Source organism: Polypterus senegalus, chromosome 2 (genome assembly GCF_016835505.1).
Source record: "Polypterus senegalus isolate Bchr_013 chromosome 2, ASM1683550v1, whole genome shotgun sequence".
Taxonomy (NCBI): Eukaryota; Metazoa; Chordata; class Cladistia; order Polypteriformes; family Polypteridae; genus Polypterus; species Polypterus senegalus.
Window position 1 is genome coordinate 302,086,305 of NC_053155.1, and position 24,430 is coordinate 302,110,734.

Consider the following 24,430-nt stretch of genomic DNA (forward strand, 5'->3'; position numbering starts at 1 on the left):
CTGTCTCTCTGTGTCTTACTCAATGTAAATGTTGTCTCTGCCTAAGCACATATATAAAAAGTGAAAGGAATAAAACAGTCTCATCAGGCAAAGAGGTTGCCATGGTAAATGGATGCTAATCTATAGTTAAAAAAAGGAGGGTGAAAAGAAAACAAAAGAGAACGATACTGAACACAAGATTTATGGTGGAGGATACAGGCGTGGAATATGCAAGGCCAGACAGGAGATTGCCTCACTTAAAGGTCGAAGCCCTTTCCAGTTTGGAGGTGGCCATCTCAAAGAGCTTCCCAGCACAGTTGTTATTGAGCTGACATGATAGAGAAAGGAACAGATGAGGCAGGTAAGATGATTGAGATTGGGTGAGCTGTAAACAATCTTTTTGTTCTAGGATAGCACATCTGGAGACTGTGAAAAAAAAAGAACAAGACCACAACTGCATTCAAGAAGAGACAAAACTGAGTGGACATTGTGTGTTGTTTGTCTGTTGTCAAAGATTTTTCCTTATGCATTATTTGTATACTGTATGTGTTGGGGGGTGGGAGGATGTACGGTTATGGAGCTGGTTGTTGCCATTTATTTTTTGTGGTGTGTATATAATTGTTTCATTACATTTGTTCTCTGCTTTGTGAGTTGCGCCAGGTCATTTTCTTTATCTTATATATAAACGTCTATGTGTGGAAGTGTGTGTGTCTGTCTGTCCAGCCCAGAAGTGCAAGGCTACAGCATGAAGCTCAAAGAGCCGGCAAGGCGGCCACAAGTTAAGGAGTCGGAAGAAGAAAGACGTATGAGGCTACAGCATGAAGCTGAAAGAAAGCGACTCTGTCGCCAAAGTGAAACGGACAATGAAAGACAAACTTGCTTAGTCACTAATACACAAGCAAGCCAAACGCATCGGCAAAACGAAACCTCTTAGGAGAGAGAAACTCACATCGCCGCTAATACACAAGCGAGGAACAAAACCACAGACTCTGCATTTCAATTTTTTTTCTGATGATTTCAATAGTTTCCAGGAGCCCAGGCTTTTTACAGCACGAGCTTACACAGTTAGTATTAATATAATTATCTTATTTAATCTGTCATTATCACAGGAAGGGGTCTGAGGCCAGATTAGGGTTGACCTGCTATCCAACAACAACAACATTTATTTATATAGCACATTTTCATGCAAATAATGTAGCTCAAAGTGCTTTACATGATGAAGAAAGAGAAAAAAGACAAAATAATTAAGAGTTAAAATAAGACAAAACTCATTAACATCCAAATCAAATACATCACCGAAAACGTTGTGACTTATAGGGCAAAGTGTTATAGAGCTTTGACATTTTAGCGTTAATTGTAATTTGTTTCTACTAGACCACCCATTCAGAAATTTCCTAAAGATATTGTAGGTAGACAAAGGCATTGGTTGTACTAAATCATTAACTCTTTCACAAATCTGTTCCCATTCATGGTTATTTACTGTGTAACTGCTAAGTAGGTAAGGCAGGATCAAGCATGAGTCAAACGTGTACCAAAAGAAGTTTCTCAGTCCAAAAAAGTTAATTTTAAAAAAGGCTTAGTGAGAATTAGCATAGAAAACAGAGAAAAAAGTTGTTACACACGCAGAATAAAAGGCAAAAAAGGAAACAATGTTTCTTCATGAAACATGACTTTTTCTTGTTAAACATAAGTTGATTTGTATTATTAAAGATGAGTTATTTCTCTATGCTTTACTGAATACATTTGGTACATTCTATATGTGCGGCGCTGCATGTTCAATAGAGCATGTTGTGATACATACTGTACAACTGGGCACGGTTTAAAACTGTGTGCCCTCCATGCCTTACTTACGGCAAGGCAGGTCAATAACTGAGAATAATCTGTAGTCAGAGGGACAAGAAATAGACTATTCCATTTCAGTTCAGTTTGTAAGGGTTATAATAGGACCTCACACATATTGTAATATGCACTAATATAAAGGAAAACATTTAACATAACTAAGCAAATACTTCTATCAGCTTAGCATAACCTAAAAAACTAACAAATGGCTCTTATATACTGTATGGAGCCTGTTACAGATCTAAATAAACCTTCATGTGGATGGGTCTTTTAGGAACCAAAAATGGTTCCCCTATGGCATCACTCTGAAGAACCACTCTGGCAACTTTATTTTTAAGTGTGTAGGGTTGCCAATCATCCCTTGTAATGCAGGATTGTCACATATTGGAATATAAAATACAGTGTACTGCATTGAATCATATATACATTTATACACTAGCTCCTCAAGGTGCAGAAAATAACATGACAACAATTAAAATCAAACCAGTTATACATACACACAAGATAAGAGTTATCTCATCATTGGTTTCATTGCGTGGTTCAGAGCTTCCGTAGGGCATCATCTGCAATGTGATTACTCCAATGAATCAATCAGCCACATCAACAAGTTCATTACAGTATTTTGTTGAATTACTTGCATGTTATCTATTGCAGCCTACATTATAACCTACATTAGCCTACAGCAGTGGTTCTCAACCTGTGGGACGCGAAGTAACAAAAAGGGGGGCGCGAAGATGTGAAAAAAAGAAAACAAGAATCAAAAATATGAAAAAAACATCTGTTGAAACCAAAACAAATTAACTTAAACTATATTCTGATACTAGAACAATAAATATAGAGTTAGATAAATGTCGATAAAAGTTAAGTAGGTATAATAAAATATGCATCTACATTTCAAAAAAATTTTAGGGGGATTACAGAACAGATTAAAACTGTTATGAAAACTCGGGTCGCAAATACTTAAAGGTTGAGAAAGGCTGGCCTACAATATACTATAACCAATAAAACGAGAGAACAATCAGTGCAAATTGATCAGGCTAACATTTCCAATCATTTGACCTGAAGGTTAAGATCTATTTTATAATTCATAAATGATACATTCTATGACACCATACAATTTAAAAATCTAAATAAATAATTCTATCAGATACATATTTAGAAGTATTTTCCAGTCTATTCTTTGCTATTCAAATGCCTAATATATATACATTTTCAGTTTAAGTAATGGCTCCAATTAATAACAGTGCTGATTGTGCACAGAAGCTGAGCCATGATTTTATATTTCTATTTTTTAATATTGTAGTATCCTGACTGGAGTGTAGCCTCGTGACTGAAGGACTGAGTCCAGCAGGGAGGACGGAGAGCAGTGCAGAGAACTCCTGTCAGGGCAGGGCCGTCTTAACAGCATGATAGGCCTCCGGGTAAAGCAGTGCACTGGAGCCTCTACCTAAATGACCACTCAGAAAGTCACAACATACATAGATTAGCATGGGGCAACAGCCCAGCGTACCCATGCATTAAGACGGCTTTGCATCAGGGAAATGATTGACGTTAGAAGGAAGAAAAGGGGTGTGTGACCATGAATGGAGGAGCTGAAAAGGTAGGCAGGGGTTTCTGGATGGTTTGGGGAATTGATGAGAAGGTGTGTAAAGCATGGTATATGAGGGTGAGGTGCGAGTGTAGAGAAAGAGGCCAAAACTGATTGTCATGAGACAAATTAACAAGAATCTCACAGATTAAACACTTACGAGATGAAGGAGTGTTAGAGACAATGCCTTGGTCCTCCACAAGAGAAGAAAGATTCCAGTTGGAGATAGAACGAAACAGAAGAGGGGATTTGGTGTAGGGTACAGGAATATTTAGAGTGTCTCTCACAGCCACAACAATAGGGGGCTAATAGGCAACTGTAGTTTCTGTTCATTTTCCTTCTTTGTTCAGGCTATGTGGTGTAGTGGGTAAGGCTTTGGACTTCAAACCCTGCGGTTTTGGGTTCAATTCCTGCTACTGACACTGTGTGACCCTGAGCAAGTCACCAAACCTGCCTGTGCTTGATTTGGAATTCCAAAATAATTGTAACCAATTGTATCTCAAATGTTGTAAGTTACCTTGGATAAAGGTGTCAGCCAAATACGTAAATGTTTTATATTTGTGTATTTTTTTACACTGCTAAGAGTAAACTGTTCTTTCAGCTAATTCTTTGTCCTTCTGTGTCTTCTTTCCAAATATTTAATTCTATGTGTAACTGTTAGTGCTTTTGGCATGTTGTCTTGTAACATAGCAGTCCAAACCATATGTATTGGTTTCCCCAAATACTATAACAACCCCAGGGACTGGGTTTTAGTGACCATTAGGCGTTGTTTCTGTTACACAAAACTGTTTGATAAACTAACTGAAATAATTTAATGTGCATAGGCAAGCGATTATTATGTTGTTTTATTAGAAATTAATCTCTGAGTTATTTCTGCTTCATTGAAAAGTAATAATAAGCTTGAAGGAAATATGATAAATTGTAATTAATAATAATAACAGTACATTGTATTTATATATGTATTTTGAGTTACTGCCTCAAGTGGAAAAGTTTAAGTGCCTTGAGGTCTTGTTCACAAGTGAAGGGAAAAGAGATGCTGAGATCGCCTGATGGATGAGGGTGGTGAGCACAGTTATACGTTCACTATTCTGACCTGTAGTGCTGACAAAGGAGCTGAGTCAGAAGGCAAAGATTGAAATTTACCAGTCAAACTACATCCCTACCCTCAATTATGGTAAATGGGTAATGGCCAAAAGAATAAGACTGCGGGTACAAGTGGCTGAAATGAGCTTTTTCCGCAGGGTGTCTGGGCTCTCCCTTAGAGATTGAGTGAGAAGCGCAGACATCTGGGAGAGGCTCAGAGTGGAGCTGCTGACCACCCGCATTGAGGCGAGCCAATTACAGTGTTTCGGGCATCTGATACGAGTGCCCTCTGGACACCTCACTGTGGAGCTTTAATGGTCACGACCAGATGGAAGATAGCTTGGGAATGCCTAAGGATCCCACAGTATGATTTGGCAAGTGTGTTTGAGGAAAGGAACATATGAACCTCATTGCTAAGACTGCTGCCCCCACTACCAGGTTTTGGATAAGCAGTGGAAAATAAATGAATGAAGGCAATTAATATGCAGTTAATTTCAATCAATTAATCGCTATTACATTTTTACTCAAACGGCAGCCCCCAAAAAAATGCATGAATATTATAAACGAATACACACATGAATAATTAAAAAGAAAGAAAACCTCACAAATGGTTAAAGACAAAATAAGAAGTTACACTCCTAGAGGAATTATAAAGGCATATTGCCATTAGTATAAAGGAGAGTCTCCTCAAATATATTTGCTGAATAATTTGTTGGCTGAAAGTCCTCACTGCTACTGTGTCAGACAGAGAAGATGTGCAGCATTGTTCATAAAGTCACTCAGTTTTGTTTTCATTCTCTCCCTTGCTATGGCCATTAGGGGGCCCAGAGTGTACCCCATAACTCATCCTGCCCTTTTACTTAGTTTGTTGATTCAGTGAGCCTCTCTTGAGGTGATGTTACCAGCCCAGTGCACCACAGTATAGAAAATCACGCTGGCCAGCACAGAGTTAGAGAAGATGTGAAGGATGTCATTACCCACATTAAAGGAACAAAGTCTACTGAGGAAAGAGAACCAGTGCTTCCATTTCTTTTATAGTTCTTTTGAGTTGCAAGAGCAGTCCAACCTTCTATTGATCTGGACCATCCAAGTACTGGTAGCAGTGCACCACCTCCACATACACTCCCTGAATAGTGACTGGAAGAAGAGGCTCTTTGGTGTGGTGAAATCCTTCAATCCTTAGAAACCCACACCCTCAGACAGACTCAGGACTATGAATGTTTCCTCAGTCTTCCCCTTAGAAATTGTAGGCGGCATTGACTTTCTTTACAACAACAACATTTATTTATATAGCACATTTTCATACAAAAAGTAGCTCAAAGTTCTTTACATAATGAAGAATAGCAAAATAAAAGACACAGTAAGAAAATAAAATAAGTCAACATTAATTAACATAGAATAAGAGTAAGTTTCAATGGCCAGGGTGGACAGAAAACCCCCCCCCCAAAAAAAAACTCCAGACAGCTGGAGAAAAAAATAAAATCTGTAGGGATTCCAGACCATGAGACCGCCCGGTCCCCTCTGGGCATTCTACCTAACATAAATGAAACAGTCCTCTTTGGATTTAGGGTTCTCACTGAAGGACTTGATGATGATGATGGTCACGTAGACTTCTGGGTTTTGATCCATCCATCATTGTTGGAGCATCCTGATGCTTTGAGTAGGCGCCACCACCACAAAGAAATCGGAAAAAGAAACAGAAGAGAGTAGGGGTCAGTACGGATTTTAAAGCCACCATGAATAGTTATTATGATGAATTGAACATATAGAGTATCAGGATTAAGTTAAATTGAAGTTATAAAAAGGCCATGTTAAAGTAATGTGTTTTCAGCAGTGTTTTAAACTGCTCTACTGTATTAGCCTGGAGAATTCCTATTGGCAGGCTATTCCAGATTTTAGGTGCATAACAGCAGAAGGCCGCCTCACCACTTCTTTTAAGTTTAGCTTTTGGAATTCTAAGGAGACACTCATTTGAGGATCTGAGGTTACGATTTGGAATATAAGGTGTCAGACATTCCGATATATAAGATGGAGCGAGATTATTTAAGGCTTTATAAACCATAAGCAGAATTTTAAAGTCAATCCTGAATGACACAGGTAACCAGTGTAGTGACATCAAAACTGGAGAAACAGTTGGTCTCGTCCGATGCGGGAGATGGACGTCTGAAGTGGAGCTCCGCTAGCAGTGGTGCTATTTTTCATATTATTTGCTTATTATTCTGAGATATCCTGTATTTATTCGACCCGAGAGGGACCGCTACAGTATATGTAAACACATATAAACATGGCCAACAAGAAGGAAAGAACGAAAGAATCGAAGACTAAAGCTACATCCAAGCTGCGATCAGCAAGCCCTAGCTCGAGATACGGCCTGTCAGAGACAGACCTGGATCAGATGGGCGAAAGTACAGACTCCTCGGGACCACGGTCCGCTACATCGTCGCCGGCTGAGAGCGAAAAGGGGAGCGAAGGTGCGATCGTGAGTGCAGATGTGGATAGCTCGCCGATTGGAGAGGATTACCTGAAACTGGAAAAGGCGGGAGGTCCGCGGCTTCAGTTACGCAATTACGCGGGACTGGAGCAGCGGGACACCGCTTCAGCAGAGTCTGCTGCTTCATCTACGCACAAGAAGGCACATTTGAGCTATCTGAACTGAAAGTGTTGCTCGCTGAGCTCACGCAAGATATAAAGGAAAGCGAGAAGGCTAATGAGAAAGCAACGGCAAAGGCACTTGAGAGACTGAAACAGGAATTAAAACAGGAGATGAAACAGGCCAATGAATGTCTGCGACAGGAAATCCAACAGGCAAATGAAAGGCTGCGACAGGAATTCCAACAGGCAAATGAAAGGCTGCGTCAAGAGGTCCAACTTGAACTTCGACAGGTGCTGGGCAAAATTGAAGAGCGCATTGAGAAAAACTCGCTAAACTGAGCACGCTTGCTGATCAATTGGAGCATCTTAGTGAGACATTCACGAATCGGATCGAAATAGCCGAACATCTAGCTTCCAGTGCCGAGGAAAGAGCAGTAAATGCCAGTTCGGAATGTAAAAAACTCGGAGAAAAACTTGGAGACAGACTGGCTGCTTTAGAAGATGGCAGTAGAAGGTATAATGTCAGAATTGAAGGCCTGCCGGAGAATCGAGAAAGTTTAAACCCTGTGAAATTCGCAACTGAACTTTTTTCTAAAATAATCGGGGGCGACTTTAAAGCAGAATCTGAGATAGCAGCGGCTTACCGCGTACGCTGATCAAACACCGTCAGACCCCGACCAAGATCTTTTATAGTTCGTTTTGAACGATTATCATTTAAGTTAGAGGTGATGGAACTCCTCAGAAAAAAGGAAAATATTATATATGAAAATTGCCACATTCGCGTCTTCCCTGACTTCTCTCCAGCAACAGCTATTAAACGCGCAGCCTTCTATAATATTAAACAGCAGCTACGGCAAGCCAATGTCAAATACGGCCTCCTGTATCCGGCAAAACTGAAAGTGGAATGGCAGGGTCATTTCTATGTTTTCGCTAGCAAGGAGGAGGCAGAAAATGAGTTAAGAAAGCTGATCCCGGGACTATTCTGATACATAATTGTGAGTCATGGCGGTAAATGATAAAGCTAGGATTAATAATCTACTGTCTGATCTATTTGTTTTAAAATACGGGTTTTTTTATCAGCATATATTCTCATATTCTTATTATTACTTACTTATTATTATTACTTACTTATTACTTATTATTACTTAGTATTACTAGGGCTAAATGTTTATGTTTTATTGTGCTTAATTACGTTTTCCTCCTCTTTTTTCTTTTCTAATTATTTCATGTGTACCCTAAATGAGACTGTTCAATATCATACCCTTGGTTTGCTGTTATTGCTATTACTGCATTAAGACTTGTTATGCTTGTTTTGGACACATCTTTAACACCATCACCTGGGTTTATTATCTGGGGATATCATCTTAATGCACTAAAATTGCTGAAGATTATATGTATGTGTATGTGTATGTATGTATGTGTATGTGTGTATGTATATGTATATGTATATGTATATATATATATATATATATATATATATATATATATATATATATGTATATATTAAGTGCAAAATTCTTTTCTTTTTTTTTTTTCCTCTTTTAAAGACTATATTGGTAACAGATATCTCTATCTTTTAACCTTAAAGCGCCACTGCATGGGGGCTTGATGTGCTTTGGACGTGCTCTGTCTCTGGGTATGTCAGAGGACTGGGACTGCATGAAGTGGGTTTTAGCCTCACCTGGGGAGGCAAAAAGGGAGGGTGGGGGTTAAGGGGAAGAGAAAGAGAGCAGGCTTGATCTATATCTAATCTATCATCTCAATCTTTATAATTATAACTATCAACGTAATAATAAGCTGCATGGCAACAACTCTTGGGGAATAGGAAATTAAGACCTAAACTATTTCACTTCCAGTTAAGACTATAAATGACATCAAAAACTCAGAATCAGTGTCTCCATGATGGGACAGTTAACTTCGTAAGCTGGAATGTTAAAGGCCTGAATCACGAATTAAAGAGAAAGAAAGTACTTTCTCACCTAACAGGTCTAAATGCTAAAATAGTATTTTTACAGGAAACCCACTTACTAAGTAAGGATCAGTTCCGCTGCAAAAGACTGGACTGGCCAAATGTTCCATTCTAGTTTTACAAAGAAAACTAGAGGGGTGGGAATTCTCATACATAGAACAGTACCATTTGTAGCATCAGATGTAGTATTGGATCCTGAAGGGAGATATGTGATGGTCATGGGAGACTTATCTAACTGTAAAATGATTTTGATAAATGTTTATGCACCTAATGTTGATGATAAGGAATTTATACAAAATTTATTTGCATCCATTCCCAATCTGAACACTCATAAACTTATAATGGCTGGGGACTTTAATTGTGTTCTAAATCCACTTTTAGATAAGACTTCCTCCACAGGGGAACGCAACTAACACCGCAAAGATAATTACAAAGTTTATAACTGATCACAACTTATCAGATCCCTGGAGGTTTTTAAACCCAAATTCAAGAACATATTCTTTCTACTCACCAGTACATCATTGCTACTCAAGGATTGATTACTTCTTTATAGATAATAACTTCTTGCCTAAGATTAAATCTTGTAAATACGATGCTATTGTTATTTCAGACCATGCTCCGATGATCTTGGAGCTGAAATTACTAAGCCCCATACACTCACCCGCAGATGGCCTCAATCCGCTTCTATTAGCTGACGAGAATTGTACTGAATTTATATCCAAACAAATCGAATTCTTTCTAGAGACAAATACATCCCCTGAGATCTCTGCAGGAATACTCTGGGAAACTCTTAAGGCCTTCTTAAGAGGACAGATTATCTCATATCTTTCCCACAGAAATAAATCCGAAGCGAAGAAAGTAGCAGAGATAAAAAGTGAAATTACTAAAATAGATGAAGAACATGCCAGACTACCAAGCGAGACTCTACATAAGAGGAGGCAGGCTCTACATTCAGAATTAAACCTCTTGACAACTAAAGAAACCGAACAACTAATTTACAAATCCAGACATCATTATTATGAACATGGAGAGAAAGCTAATAAGCTTTTAGCGCAACAAATTCACAAGCAAGATATGCAACGCAATCTCGTAATTACTAACACGAATGGAGATAAAATCATCGAACACAAAAATATAATGTACACTTTTAGAGACTACTATAAATCCCTATATACTACTGAGTTTAAAGAAGACAATATACAATCTAATGCATTTCTGGATAAATTACAGATACCACAAATTGACGCTTTTAGTGTGGAGGAACTCGATAAACCTCTGTCATTATCAGAATTACTGGATGCTATAAAGTCACTCCAAGGTGGAAAAGCAGCAGGCCCTGACGGCTACCCTGCAGAGTTTTACAAGAAATTCTCCGCTCAGCTAGCTCCCCTCCTATTAGCAACATTTACAGAAGCCAGAGATAACCAATCTCTTCCACAAACCTTTCGCCAAGCACTAATCACTGTCTTTCCAAAACAAAATAAGGACTTATTACAATGTGCATCATACAGACCAATTTCACTTCTGAATAACGACGTTAAAATACTCTCTAAAATCATAGCTAGAAGGATGGAGAAAGTGCTCCCTCGTAATATCACAAGACCAAACTGGATTTATTAGGGGCCGACACTTATCTTCAAATCTTCGACGCCTGTTTAATGTAATATACTCACCAACTAAATCAAACACCCCAGAAATATTATTATCATTGGATGCAGAAAAAGCATTCGACATGATTGAATGGAAATACCTTTTACTATTTTGGAGAAGTTTGGGTTTGGCCCAACATTTGTGCATGGATTAAATTACTGTATACTAACCCAGAAGCTTCAGTTTGCATCAATAACATTTGCTCAGACTACTTTAAACTAGAACGTGGCACAAGACAAGGATGCCCTTTGTCACCACTGCTGTTTGCAATTGCCATTGAACCACTGGCAATACATTGTCGAAATACTGATCAGATAAAGGGGATTAGCAGAGAAGGACTGGAACAGAAAATCTCATTATATGCAGATGACATGGTACTGTATATATCGGACCCAGAAAATTCTGTGCCTGCAGTCTTAGCAGCACTCACAGAATTTCAAAAGCTCTCTGGTCTCAGAATTAATCTGAATAAAAGTGTACTCTTTCCGTGAATTCGCAAGCATATAATATTAGATTAGACACCCTTCCTTTTATCATTGCAGAACAGTTTAAATACCTCGGGTAAACATCACAAGTAAACATAAAGCTCTTTATCAACAAAATTTCGTCGTCTGCATGGAAAAAATTAAACAAGACTTGCATAGATGGTCAACCCTTCATCTCACACTAGCTGGAAGAATTAACACTGTTAAGATGAATATTCTTCCTAAGCTCCTTTTTATTTCAAAACATACCAATATACATTAATAAATCGTTCTTTAAGCAATTAGATTCAACAATAACCTCATTTATTTGGAATTCTAAACATCCACGCATCAAAAGAGCGACCCTACAAAGACAAAAGGCAGAAGGTGGCATGGCTCTACCTAACTTCCAGTTTTATTACTGGGCAAATATACAGTCGATAAGAACCTGGACACAAATAGAAGAACATACACAGGCATGGACCGCAATAGAAGTAAAATCCTGCAGTACTTCTTTGTATTCCTTGCTTTGTGCTCCAATAAACACACGTTATCGGCAATACACTAATAACCCAATTGTGCTCCACTCACTTAGAATCTGGAACCAATGTAGAAAGCATTTTAAGACGGAGAAGCTTCTTTCTGTGGCACCCTGCAAAAGAACCACCTCTTTCAACCCTCACAAACATATGCAGTTTTAATATCTGGAAAAATTTGGAATTAACTTGCTTAGAGATCTTTATATAGACAACGTCTTTGCATCCTATGAACAATTACATTCCAAATTTAACATTCCAGCTACAAATTTCTTTCACTATCTTCAAATCAGGAACTTTGTTAAACAGAACCTTCCAGATTTTCCTCATCTTGCACCCTCATCCACGCTGGAAAAATTATTGCTCAATTTCAAGGAGTTAGACTCCATCTCTACAATATATAAAATCCTTTTACAATCCCTTCCTTTCAAAGATCCAAGAGGACACTGGGAAAATGACCTCTCAATTAATATATCAGAAAAGGAGTGGAAAGTAGCAATGCAGAGAATTCACTCAAGCTCCATATGCAAAGCATACAATTATACAACTCAAAATTATATATCGAGCACATCTGTCTCGACTAAAACTCTCAAAATGTTTCCAGGGCATGATCCAACCTGCGAACGTTGCAACCAAGCCCCAGCCTCACTAGGTCACATGTTCTGGGCCTGCACCAAATTAACATTATTCTGGACAAAAATTTTTAATTACCTCTCAGACAGTCTTGGACTCACAATCCCTCCTAACCCATTAACAGCTGTGTTTGGGGTTCTTCCAGAGGGTCTTAAAGTGGAGAAAGACAAACAAATTGTGATTGCATTCACTACACTGTTGGCACGCAGACTTATTCTGATAAACTGGAAGAACCCAAACTCTCCTCTTTAAGTCAGTGGGAAACTGATGTGTTATATTATTTAAAATTGGAAAAATCAAATACTCAGTTAGAGGATCTGTGCAGACTTTTTCAAAACATGGCAGGATCTAATCAGTAATATTTTGAAATGAGTTTATAAAGCACAGAGAATTTGTTGATTTAGGTATTTTTAAAGCCTTAAATTTTACACCATTTGGCTTGCTCTCTCTCTCAAGGGTGGGGATCGATCTGTTCTTAGCATAATTCTTTTTTTTGTAAAACTTGATTGCTATGTATTGATTGTAAAAAAATTAATAAATAAAAATAAAAAAAAAAAAAAAAAAAAACTGGAGAAATGTGTTCGGATTTTCTTTTCCTAGTTAGGATTCTAGCAGCTGCATTCTGCACTAGTTGCAAACGATTTATGTCTTTTTTGGGTAGTCCTGAGAGGAGTGCGTTACAGTAATCTAGTCAACTGAAAACAAACGCGTGAACTAATTTCTCAGCATCTTTCAAAGATATAAGAGGTCTAACTTTACTTATGTTTCTTAAGTGAAAAAATGCTGTCCTAGTGATCTGATTAATATGCGATTTAAAATTCAGATTACAGTCAACAATTACCCCTAAGCTTTTTACCTCCGTCTTGACTTTTAATTCTAATGTATCCAGTTTATTTCTAATTGCCTCATTGTATCCATTATTGCTAATCACTAAGATTTCAGTTTTCTCTTTATGTAACTAGAGAAAGTTACTATTCATCCATTCTGAGATACAAGTCAGACATTTTGTTAGTGAATCAATAGAATCAGGGTCATCAGGAGCTATTGATAAGTACAGCTGTGTGTCATCAGCATAGCTGTGGTAGCTCACGTTGTGCCCTGAGATAATCTGACCTAACGGAAGCATGTAGATTGAGAATAACAGCAGACCCAGGATAGAGCCTTGTGGAACACCATATCGGATATCATGTGTCTTCGAGTTGTAATTCCCACAACTCACAAAGAATTTTCTCCCTGTCAGGTAGGATTCAAACCAATTTAAGACACTGCCAGAGAGGCCCACCCATTGACTAAGGTGATTTCTAAGAATGTTGTGATCAATGGTGTCAAATGCAGCACTCAGATCTAAGAGGATGAGAACAGATAAATGGCCTCTGTCTGCATTCACCCGCAAGTCATTTACTACTTTAACGAGTGCAGTTTCTGTGCTGTGATTTTTCTAAAACCCGACTGAAATTAATCAAGAATAGCATGTTTATTTAGGTGGTCATTTAACTGCATAATGACTGCCTTCTCCAGAACTTTACTTAAGAAAGGCAGGTTAGAGATGGGTCTAAAATTTTCAAGAGCCGAGGGGTCGAGATTAGGTTTCTTAAGTAGGGGTTTAACTACAGCAGTCTTAAGACAGTCTGGGAAGACCCCCTTATCAAATGATGAATATACTATGTCAAGAATATTGTCAATTAGCACGCCCGATACTTCTTTGAAATAATTTGTTGGTATCGGGTCAAGGACGCAGGTGGAGGGTTTTAATTGAGATATTATTTTTTGTAAATCAGGTAAATCTATCCTAGTGAAAGAGTTTAATTTGTTTGTAATGGAATGCTGGGGTTTAGGAGGATCCTTAGTGTTGGAGGGATATACTATGTTATTTCTAATATCATTAATTTTTTGGTTGAAAAATACAGCGATAGCCTCACAGGTTTTAATGGAAGTACTTAGGAGGCATTCCTTTGAGTTACCTGGGTTTAGCAGATGATCAATCATAGAGAATAAGACTCTGGGATTACTAGCATTAGGTCTGTGCAAACTCTAGACAGCCTGGCAGTAGAAAGGCATAAGAAATGAAGAATATGGAGGTGTAAACACATAAACACACTCAGACGGTGAGATACTCACAATACTGGATTTGCAGTCTTTCTTTAAGAATCCATACAATGGTAAGAATCTCCTCCTGTCCGACTGAAAATCTCTTTAGACCACTGTGCTTGTCTACTAGTCTAGAGGTACAGTAGTTATCCCATACAACAAGATATAAAAATACTAAAATACTACATAACATATGCTCATGAGTTGCCAAGATATTGGAAGCAACAGTGTGCCAAAATGCAGAAAACAGCACACAGTGTAGAAGTGACAGGTCCTGTCATCAGCCTGAAAAATTGAGCTCATTTTGAAGTCCTTATGGTCAAATCTGTAAGGATTTGCTTCACTCATCTGTCTCTACAAGGACAGATGGGACTGCACACTTAAACATAAGCTAGGTCCTACAAAGCAAACCAGAGGGCTTAAAAAAAGGCAAACTGCCTTAAATAAACAATGGAGAGCAAATATAAAACAATCAAAGCATGTTCTGATATGTTAAACACATTACCACTAGATATATAATTCAAAACTCTGATTAGAAAGAGAACCCAACGTTCATTCTCACCAACATAGGAAAAAATTGTCTACCAAGATACCTGTGGCCAAATCCGATGTGCGATGTGACCCCTCTCTGTGACACCATGGAAATGTCATCATGTATCTTGGGCTCCTGGACTAGTGCAATTACAAATCCAAGAAAACAACATTAAAAAAGAAAGCAAATCACAAACATGCCCCAAGTAGTACTACGGTGTTGTACCATGTTAGCCATTATGGATGTTGTGAGAAGTCAAGCAAAATGCAGGCTTTTGAGGCAACTCAGACCCCTTCTTCATCTTTTTAGTTAGCCAATAAAAGGTGCCATTTTGCTTGACTTCTCACTACAAACATGCCCCAAAAAAAGTACAAAATGCATTCAGCCCACTGATCACCGTACCAGTGGTAACTAGAGGCAGAGTTTATTTTAATGTCAAGCCTGAAACACCACAGTAGAGATATTGCAGATAACCACAACAACAACATTTATTTCTATAGCACATTTTCATACAAACAATGTAGCTCAAAGTGCTTCAGATAATGAAGAAAGAGAAAAAAGACAAAAAAAATAGAAAATAGAATTAGGGAACATTAAAATAGAATAAAAGTAAGGTCTGATGGCCAGGGAGGACAGAAAAAAACAAAAAATAAACTCCAGATGGCTGGGGAAAAAATAAAATCTGCAGGGGTTCTGAGGCCACGAGACCACCCAGCCCCCTCTAGGCATTCTACCTAACATTAATGACCTCAATCAGTCCTCATGGTATTCAGGGTTCTCATGGAAGAACTTGATGATGACAGTCATGTGGACCTCTGGTCTTTAATCCATCAATGTAGGGACGTCACGGTGCTTTGATCAGGTGGTGGGGGCGCAGATCACCACCACAGAAAACAGGAAAAAGAACAGAAGAGCAAGTAGGGGTTAGTACAGATTATGGAGCCACCAGGAATGATATTGATAATTAAATGCATAGAGCATCAGGATTAAACTAAAATGAAGATATGAGAAAGCCATGTCAAAATAATGAGTTTTTAGCAGTTTTTTTAAAGTGCTCCACTGTATTAGCCTAGCAAATTACTATCGGTAAACTATTCCAGATTTTAGGTGCATAACAGCAGAAGGCTGCCTCACATGTATCTTCATGTAGCTAAAAAATATGAGAAACGTAAATGTCCACCAGGGCCACAACAGAGTGAAGCTTTTTTATGAAGAAAGTGGCATCATTTAGAATAATGACCTACAACCACCAAAATGATCTCAAACCCTTTGGACAGTGGCAAATCTGCAAATACTACTACAAATACTACTACTATTCATCCATCCATCCATCCTCTTCCGCTTATCCGAGATCGGGTCGCGGGGGCAGCAGCTTAAGCAGAGAGGCCCAGACTTCCCTCTCCCCGGCCACTTCTTCCAGCTCTTCCAGGAGAATCCTAAGGCGTTCCCAGGCCAGCCGGGAGACATAGTCACCAGGGAGGCGTCCAGGAGGCATCCTGATCAGATGCCCGAGCCACCTCATCTGACTCCTCTTGATCTACTCTGAGCCCCTCCCGGATGACTGAGCTCCTCACCCTATCTTTAAGGGAAAACCCAGACACCCTGCGGAGGAAACTCATTTCAGCCGCTTGTATTCGATCTCGTTCTTTCGTTCACTACCCATTGCTCATGACCATAGGTGAGGGTAGGAGCGTAGATCGACTGGTAAATTGAGAGCTTTGCCTTACGGCTCAGCTCCTTTTTCACCACGACAGACCGATGCAGAGCCCGCATCACTGCGGATGCCGCACCGATCCGCCTGTCGATCTCACGCTCCATTCTTCCCTCACTCGTGAACAAGACCCCGAGATACTTGAACTCCTCCACTTGGGGCAGGATCTCTCCCCCAACCCTGAGAGGGCACTCCACCCTTTTCCGGCTGAGGACCATGGTCTCGGATTTGGAGGTGCTGATTCTCATCCCAGCCGCTTCACAGTTGCGAACCGATCCAGAGAGAGCTGAAGATCACGGCCTGATGAAGCAAACAAGAGAACATCATCTGCAAAAAGCAGTGACCCAATCCTGAGTCCACCAAACCGGACCCCTTCAACACCTTTGCTGCGCCTAGAAATTCTGTCCATAAAAGTTATGAACAGAATCGGTGACAAAGGGCAGCCCTGGCTACTAATAATAATAAATTTTATTTATATAGCACCAGAAATAGTGGCAGTGGGCTCTATTATGTGACACAAATACCTTTTCAATGGTCTTCACATTCTCTTATATGGTAATGTATTATAGGTCTCCTTAATTTGTGTTATACTATGAAGGCTTGCACTATTGAATCATAATATTCTGGTCTAACAGCAACCCCTAAATGGAGCAAACTGAAAAAATGCTGAGCTTGTCAGATACAATCATATTGTGAAAAACAAGTCACCGAATGACTGAATTATAATATAGTTATAATTCTTTTAGTTTTAGTTTTTGTTTTTAGTTTGTAATTCTCAGTTTTTTTCATGCTCTGGATTCTTACAATAGGCTTTTGCAGGATCTCAGGGACATTGAGTGATACGATACCGTGTTAATGTAACAATTAATGAGCAAGACACAACAGGTGAAGCAAGCAAAAAGGTGTCAACAAAAGCAATATCAAAAAGTGCAAATCTTTATATATATGATATATAGTACCTGCCATATCATACAAAGTGTACACGACACGTGTTTCACTCTAATTGGGGCTCATCAGGTGAACGCACTTTTGCTTCCCTATGTGGGGATCGAACCTTGGAAGTCAGCGCCCAAGGCAGAGCATCCAACATTGCACCATGGAGGCTGATTCGCTTACTGTACTTGACAGGGTGAAGATCAGAGTATTACATGCATAGGTCTAATCACAATTTGATAATTTAATATTTGGGTAGTCACCTAACAGGTAATGCTTGTGGTTGGTTGGCCAGTAGGAAAACATCAGCCACATCCTCTCAGTTACAAGAAGCAGATCATAGACATAATATATAGTACCTGCCAAATAATCTTTCTATATAATATGCTACCGTGGCTGTTTGTTTGTCTGTCCAGGATTTTAAATCACCTGTAGCTCACAAACCGTTTGAACTATTGATCTGAAATTTGATACACATATAGTATGTGATGTCTACTATCTGCTTTCGGGGTGATGGTTTTTATTTCCTTTTTTATTTTAATTTTATTGTATTGTAGAATCAACAGCGGGACGGCCGTGCAGTGCATGCGTATGGGCGCCGTTCTCATTCCCTGCCACCTTCGCTAATTATTCTTCAGGTAGATTGAAGACTTAAGTGCCAGCTTAATTGAAAAATATAAGAAAACAAGTAATTGCAACACAAAAACTAACTTAACCAGTTTTAACGTGAAAAGATACAGATGAAAGAAGAGAAGCAGCGGGCTGCTAGGGTGGAGAAAAAAAAAACAGCTCAGGAAGCAGCAAGCGCATCAACCTCTGAGCAAACGAATGCTAAACCGAGACAGAGAAAGAGGATGAAAACTAGGACCGCTCAAATCAAGTGTATTCACTGCATGTTATCGTGCAGTACGCCGTCACTGGTACATAATAATAGCTTTTAGCCACTGACATCCGAGGTTCAATCCTCGCAAGAGGAAGCAAAAGTGCGTACACCTAATGAATCCCAGTTGGGGTAATATACAGTATATCATGCCTATGATCTGCATCTCCCAACCACAAGTGTTACCTGGTAGGTGACCACCAAAATATCAGATTGTGATCAGACCTATGCATATATATATACTGCATATATAATACTAAGGCTTGTGTCCGTCTGTCACATGATTACTTGCAAACCACTTGAGCTAGAACCTTAATCTTGGTCTTAATTAAAAGCTTATGATGTGATACACACTGGTGAAGCAAACACATGTGGCTAGCAACAACCCGGGAAAAGTTACCTGGGTGGTTACCTTCTTTCTTATGACAAAATGCATAGGCAAACTGATCGAAAGGGTGACACGGTAGAGAGAAAAAGAAGAGCATTGACATCTGCTGAGCATTAAGCAAATGGTGACATGATACAAAGAAGAAGAATAACATCTCTATTTGCTAAACATTAAGGACATGTGGCATGGCAGCCTGCAACTATTTTTGAACTACTGGGGTGGAATCTTTTGAGGACTGGAGGTCTGTGTATTCTGACAAATAAATAATTAAAAAAATGTTAATTTAAAACACAGAAAATAGAGCCACCTTATGACACACAGTCATCCTAAAAAAACTCTTTTTTTAAGTCCTTAAGATTAAAGAGGAAAAAATCCTTCTTACCCACTTTCTCATTTCTGTCTGTAAGCTCATTGCGCAAGCTGGCCTGCCCTGGAAAAACAGAAATAACTATTTTCCTTTATGGAAGTCGCCCTGCACACAGAGTGAAATGACCGAATCTGACCTTCTCTTAGACTAACCTGAACTGCTCCAGGCTAGCAAATAAATCAGCTTTAATACTGGGTCAAAAAAATTACCTGACCAGAGTCTAACACCCCTCTAACTGGAACGTTATTTTTGAGTGTCACAGTGCACTTGCAGATTCTCTGAGGCACCATCATCCAATGTCCACCTTGTTCATTTGCAGTCTGAACCCTTTCTTCAACACTGCTATTCAGAAAACTGAAGGTTACACCAGAAGAACACTGGGAGGAAGATGATGAGTGCCAGGCACACGTTTCCTCTCAAGAGCCTATTGAATGGAAACACCCAGCACACCATTCATTCACCCCAAAGCAGACAACACACAGTCACATAAAACAGTAAGTAAACTAGTGCCTTTTTCTGTTTATTAAAGTGACTGTGCCTTCAAACACACTAAAGAAAAAAATTATAATACAGTAATGTTCTGAGGCTTTTTCTTTACAGCTGTTTTTAGCCCAATTTGGAGTCATGGGATCTGGATCTGAGAATCAGTCCTTGGCACAGCGTCCATCACAGAGACCATTCACAGGGTCATATCGGGGTCTATTTGGAATATGCCATCAATCTAATATGCACATTTTTGGATGTGGGAGAAAAATGAGACTAAAGAAATATTCGCTCACACACACAAAGAGAATGTGTAAATGTGGCCAAGTGTTTATTTAGAATTAGGTTTTATATGTATGCAGTTGGTGAACTTCCCCATAATCGCTCCTCTGTATTTTTAAGGTTAACTTGGGGGTTCACCCCTGCTCCCTTAGCTTGCCAGCCACTTCGCTGCTCATGTTGTGAAGAGGGGGGCCGAATGCACCCCAAGGAGACACGGTCGCTCCTCCAAAACCCCCTCTTAAATGGTGACACAATGGGAAACAAATGTAGTTTTTTTTTACCTCCTCTTTGCTCGATCAGCGGCTGGCTTGCTGCTGCTGCCGTGCCATGTGATCTGCATCTTGTGCGGCGCTTCAAACATTTCAAAGCCTGTGCAGCAGCTGTCCTACTCTTTGTCTTTTATTTCTGGCCCCTGGTGTGGTTAAATCTCTTGGCACCAACTCTTGTCTCGCAGGACGTGAGTTCTTGATATTTTTTTGTTTATGATTTAAAAAAGTTCAATAAATCGTGAAAAGAATGATACCAAACATATATATGTAGGTTTCAAAATAAGCCCGATTTAAAGCAGAAAACGTGACATAAAAACATCACTGTTGCACTTTTAAGCTTGGTATTTTATAAATATAGAGTCGATTTATAACGTTAAGCCCCTGTCACATTACATGTCATTTTCCATGATTTTCTTCCATAGCTTTCATTTACACAATCTTAGCAAGTCAGACTTAGTCGGTGGTGTGCCACTGTGAAGCCAGTTGCATAATGGGACATGCCCATTAACTCACTCCAACTAGTCCACAACTCACTCTGACAAAATCACACAAATTTGTGTTTGTCGTTAGTCGCAAACTCTGTGTGCACAACAGTCAACAATCAACCGGAAGTACAATTCATATTAGGCAGCGACAAGGAATACGGAACGGCAGTGTTTTGAACCTTACAAAAAGACGCTCATCTGTTTAACGTCTCACGTTTTATGTATCACAACACATTGGAAGAAAGAAAAAAACTAAATTGAGTCTGATCTCCCGATTGCTTTTAACCCTTTGTATAGCACTGACTCCAATAGACAGCACGTTATTGGCTATAACAGGACTGTGCTGGAAGTTCAGCATTCAGTCGGTAAATGAAACATGAACTGCAATTTTCAGCTGTGTAAACTGACGTGGTCTGGCGATGAGATCAGTGACTGCTATAGGCAAATCTGACAATATCCACGAATAGATGTTGTGTAATGTGAAATCAGTTTTACTTTCCTTGCTGTCCTGCAGGGTTAGTTAAGAATGCATACATCTGCTTCTGTTGTGAAGACACCAGATGTGGCATGATGCTGAAGGGGTAAGATTCGGGTTTCAAGCTCTCACTGTACTATTAAATACCAGGGTTTGGTGCTATGGACTAATGCCTTCTCTCTTTCTCACCTTGCAGATTGGAAGACTGACAGCCACACCACCACTGATGTCACTTCCATTTTTCACACTCCTGAACCTGCCATATTGCGGCGGGTTGGCGCCCTGCCCGGGATTGGTTCCTGCCTTGCGCCCTGTGTCGGCTGGGATTGGCTCCAGTAGACCCCCGTGACCCTGTGTTCGGATTCAACAGGTTGGAAAATGGATGGATGGAACCCGCCAATAAACCTGTCACTGGTTATCTTGCTTGAGTTCAATTCTGAGCTCTCACCTGAAAAGACATTTTCAGCAACTTGTTGCGTACATAATTATTTTCAATGTTTTCAGTTATATGGGGTCACCAAGGTGTTAGTTGAGGTATAAAATAATGGTCATGTTATGTAACACTAGTGGGGAGTCAGAGAGGAGTTTGATTTCCTGTGTGATGTCCTTGTTTCATTTCAAAGACTTGCAGATTATTTGTTTTAATTGATTCTAATTAGTAGCAAATAACCTTCCATACAATCAAGTCAAACTTAAAAAACCTAATTCAACACTCACTCAAGAGACAGAGAAGGGAGCCAATAACTAAAGCAAATCTTTAAAAGCAGCAAGAAAGGAAGAGTATCCTTTTCTCCAATTTAGATGCTTGTTCTAAAATGATATTGATTAGATCCTGCCATATTTAAAAAAATGTTTTGAACGGATCTTATAAGTGAGAATTTGATTTTTTCCAAATTCAGATAGAACAGAATATCAGTTACCCACTGACTAACAGGTGGGCTGGGATTCTTCGAGGTAAGTAATATAAGTCTACTTGAAAGTAGTGTCGTAAAGGCAATTATGATCGATTTATACTTCTCCACTTTAGGACCATCTAGGAGTTCACTGAACACCCCGTTAATGGTTTGGAGTGTTTGTGACATCAAGACTAATAGGCATTTAAAGATTTTTATCCAGAATTATGTTAATTTGGTGCACTCCCAAAACATGTGGCCCAGCGAGGCTGGAGCTCGATTGCAACGTTTACAGGTTGAACTTGCCCTGGAAACATTTTGGACAATTTTAAACAAGATAGATGTGGTTAATAAAAGATTTTAAGTTGAATGATTGAGTGTGTTCCACATATGGAACTAAAGTGAATTCTGTGCATTGTTGCCTTCCACTCCTTTTCTGAAATGTTAAGTAAAATATCCTTTCCCTACTGGGATCTTTGAAAGGAATGGTCTTTAAAATGTTTTAATAAATTGTAGAGATGCTATCTGAGTCTTCAAGACTGATCAATATTTCTTCTGGAATAGAAATAGGTTAGAGGTGAGGAAAATTGGGCAGGTTCACTTTAGCAAAGTTTCTAGCCTGGAAAAATTGTGTTGATGAGAAATTAAATTTGAAGCTTAACTGTTTGTAGGATGCAAAGACATCATCTACATACAAGTCTGTGTATACTGTGTATGTATGAGAGGGTAGAAAAATATGGTTGTCATGTAGGTGTGCAACAGATTGGAGCTTCTCTATATTGAAGTGTTTTCTACATTGAGTCCATATTCTGACTGAATGAAGGGCAATTAGATTATTAGTGTATTGACGATAATTTGTATTTACTGGGGCACAGAACAGGGAATATAAAGAAGAACTGCAAGATTTTAATTCTATTGCAGATCAGGCTTGTGTATATTCATCAATTTGAGTCAATGTCCAGGGGCCTCATGCATAATGTTGTGCGAAGAATTCACACTATAACATGACATAAGTACAAAAGCGGAAATGTACTTACGCAGAAAAAAATCCAGATGCATAAATCTGTGCGTTCACCAGCTTACACGTTCTTCCGCTACGTAAATCCCGGTCAACATGAAAAGTAACGCGTTTCCTCCCAGAATTACATCTCTTTGAATATGCAAAAATCAGTATAAATAGTCCTTAAGATCAGCCTTCTGTGAAAAGACAATGGCAAAAGTTAAAGGGAAAATAGAAGAATTTCAGTGAATACCAAGTGGAGGCAAGGAAAAACTTACTATTTGTTGGTTAAAACAGTGGTATAAATAACAAAAGGAAGTTGATTGAGTGACATAGAGTGTCGGAGAAACTTAAAAAAGCTCAAGTTCACAAAGTTGCACAGTGCCCGAAATAAAAAAGAAGTCAGATATCAAAGTCGCCGTGAAAAGGTAAGTTGTAGCCCACTTTCTGAGTGTCATAAGAAAGTTTATTAGGGTACAGAGAAAGAAAAGGCACACAGTGGGGAAAAAACACGAAATGTCAACTTCAATCTCGAAATTTCCACTTTAATCACGTAGTTTATTTTGTCATTAAAGTAGAACATCATAAACTTCATCCTAAAATCGCTTAATTTACTAGTTTCTCAAATCCCATCGTAACTAAAGTAGCACGTTAAATGCTTTGTTTTGTATTTGATCTTCTATGTGCTCTATGTGTGTGAATCACTACATGCTTCTGGGCTTTCTCTTCCTTGGACAGGACACAGACTCCATTACATTTGTAATATTACAGCTCTCTGAATAATTAAAATACTGAGATGTATACGTGATATCATTTTCATGATGATAGGAGTTAAAGCATGTTATTAAACATGGGAACACGGTGGAGCAGTGATTGTTCATGTCTCATGCAAGATGCACCATGCGCGACCTTCAATGAAATAATTTAGAAGTACTGTCTCTTTCAAACGTACTAACCCCCAATTCCTGTCCTTACTTTTCTTTCTCCAAATACCCAATCGCCACACAATCAGCTCTGTAATAGATGTTAAGCCATCTGTAAGCTTAGAATGCCGATTCTTCAATCATTTAAGGAACATTGAAATATCTTCGTAATGTTTAATTATTCTATCCATCCAGTGTGGCACCAGCCCCAGCAAGAATACAGTGTGAGGCAGGAACAATCTCTGAACTAGCTAGCGTTGCGTGTTCGTGTGTGTCTCTTTACGGCAAGTTTAGGTTTTATAAATCGTGATTTGAACATGGAAACATTCTTACGCAACATTTGTGTGCATACGCACCATTTATACATGAGGCCCCAGGTCTTTACAGT

The 24,430-nt window shown here is 39.1% G+C and overlaps 1 long non-coding RNA gene across 1 annotated transcript; it reads left to right on the forward strand.

Annotated features, from left to right (window-relative positions):
* Nucleotides 1-216: 216 nt before the first annotated feature.
* LOC120524700 lies at nt 217-21,556 on the forward strand. Its single transcript, XR_005632828.1, has 3 exons — nt 217-340; nt 19,552-19,726; nt 21,423-21,556. It is a non-coding gene; the product is annotated as an uncharacterized LOC120524700 (long non-coding RNA).
* The last annotated feature ends 2,874 nt before the right edge of the window (nt 21,557-24,430 follow it).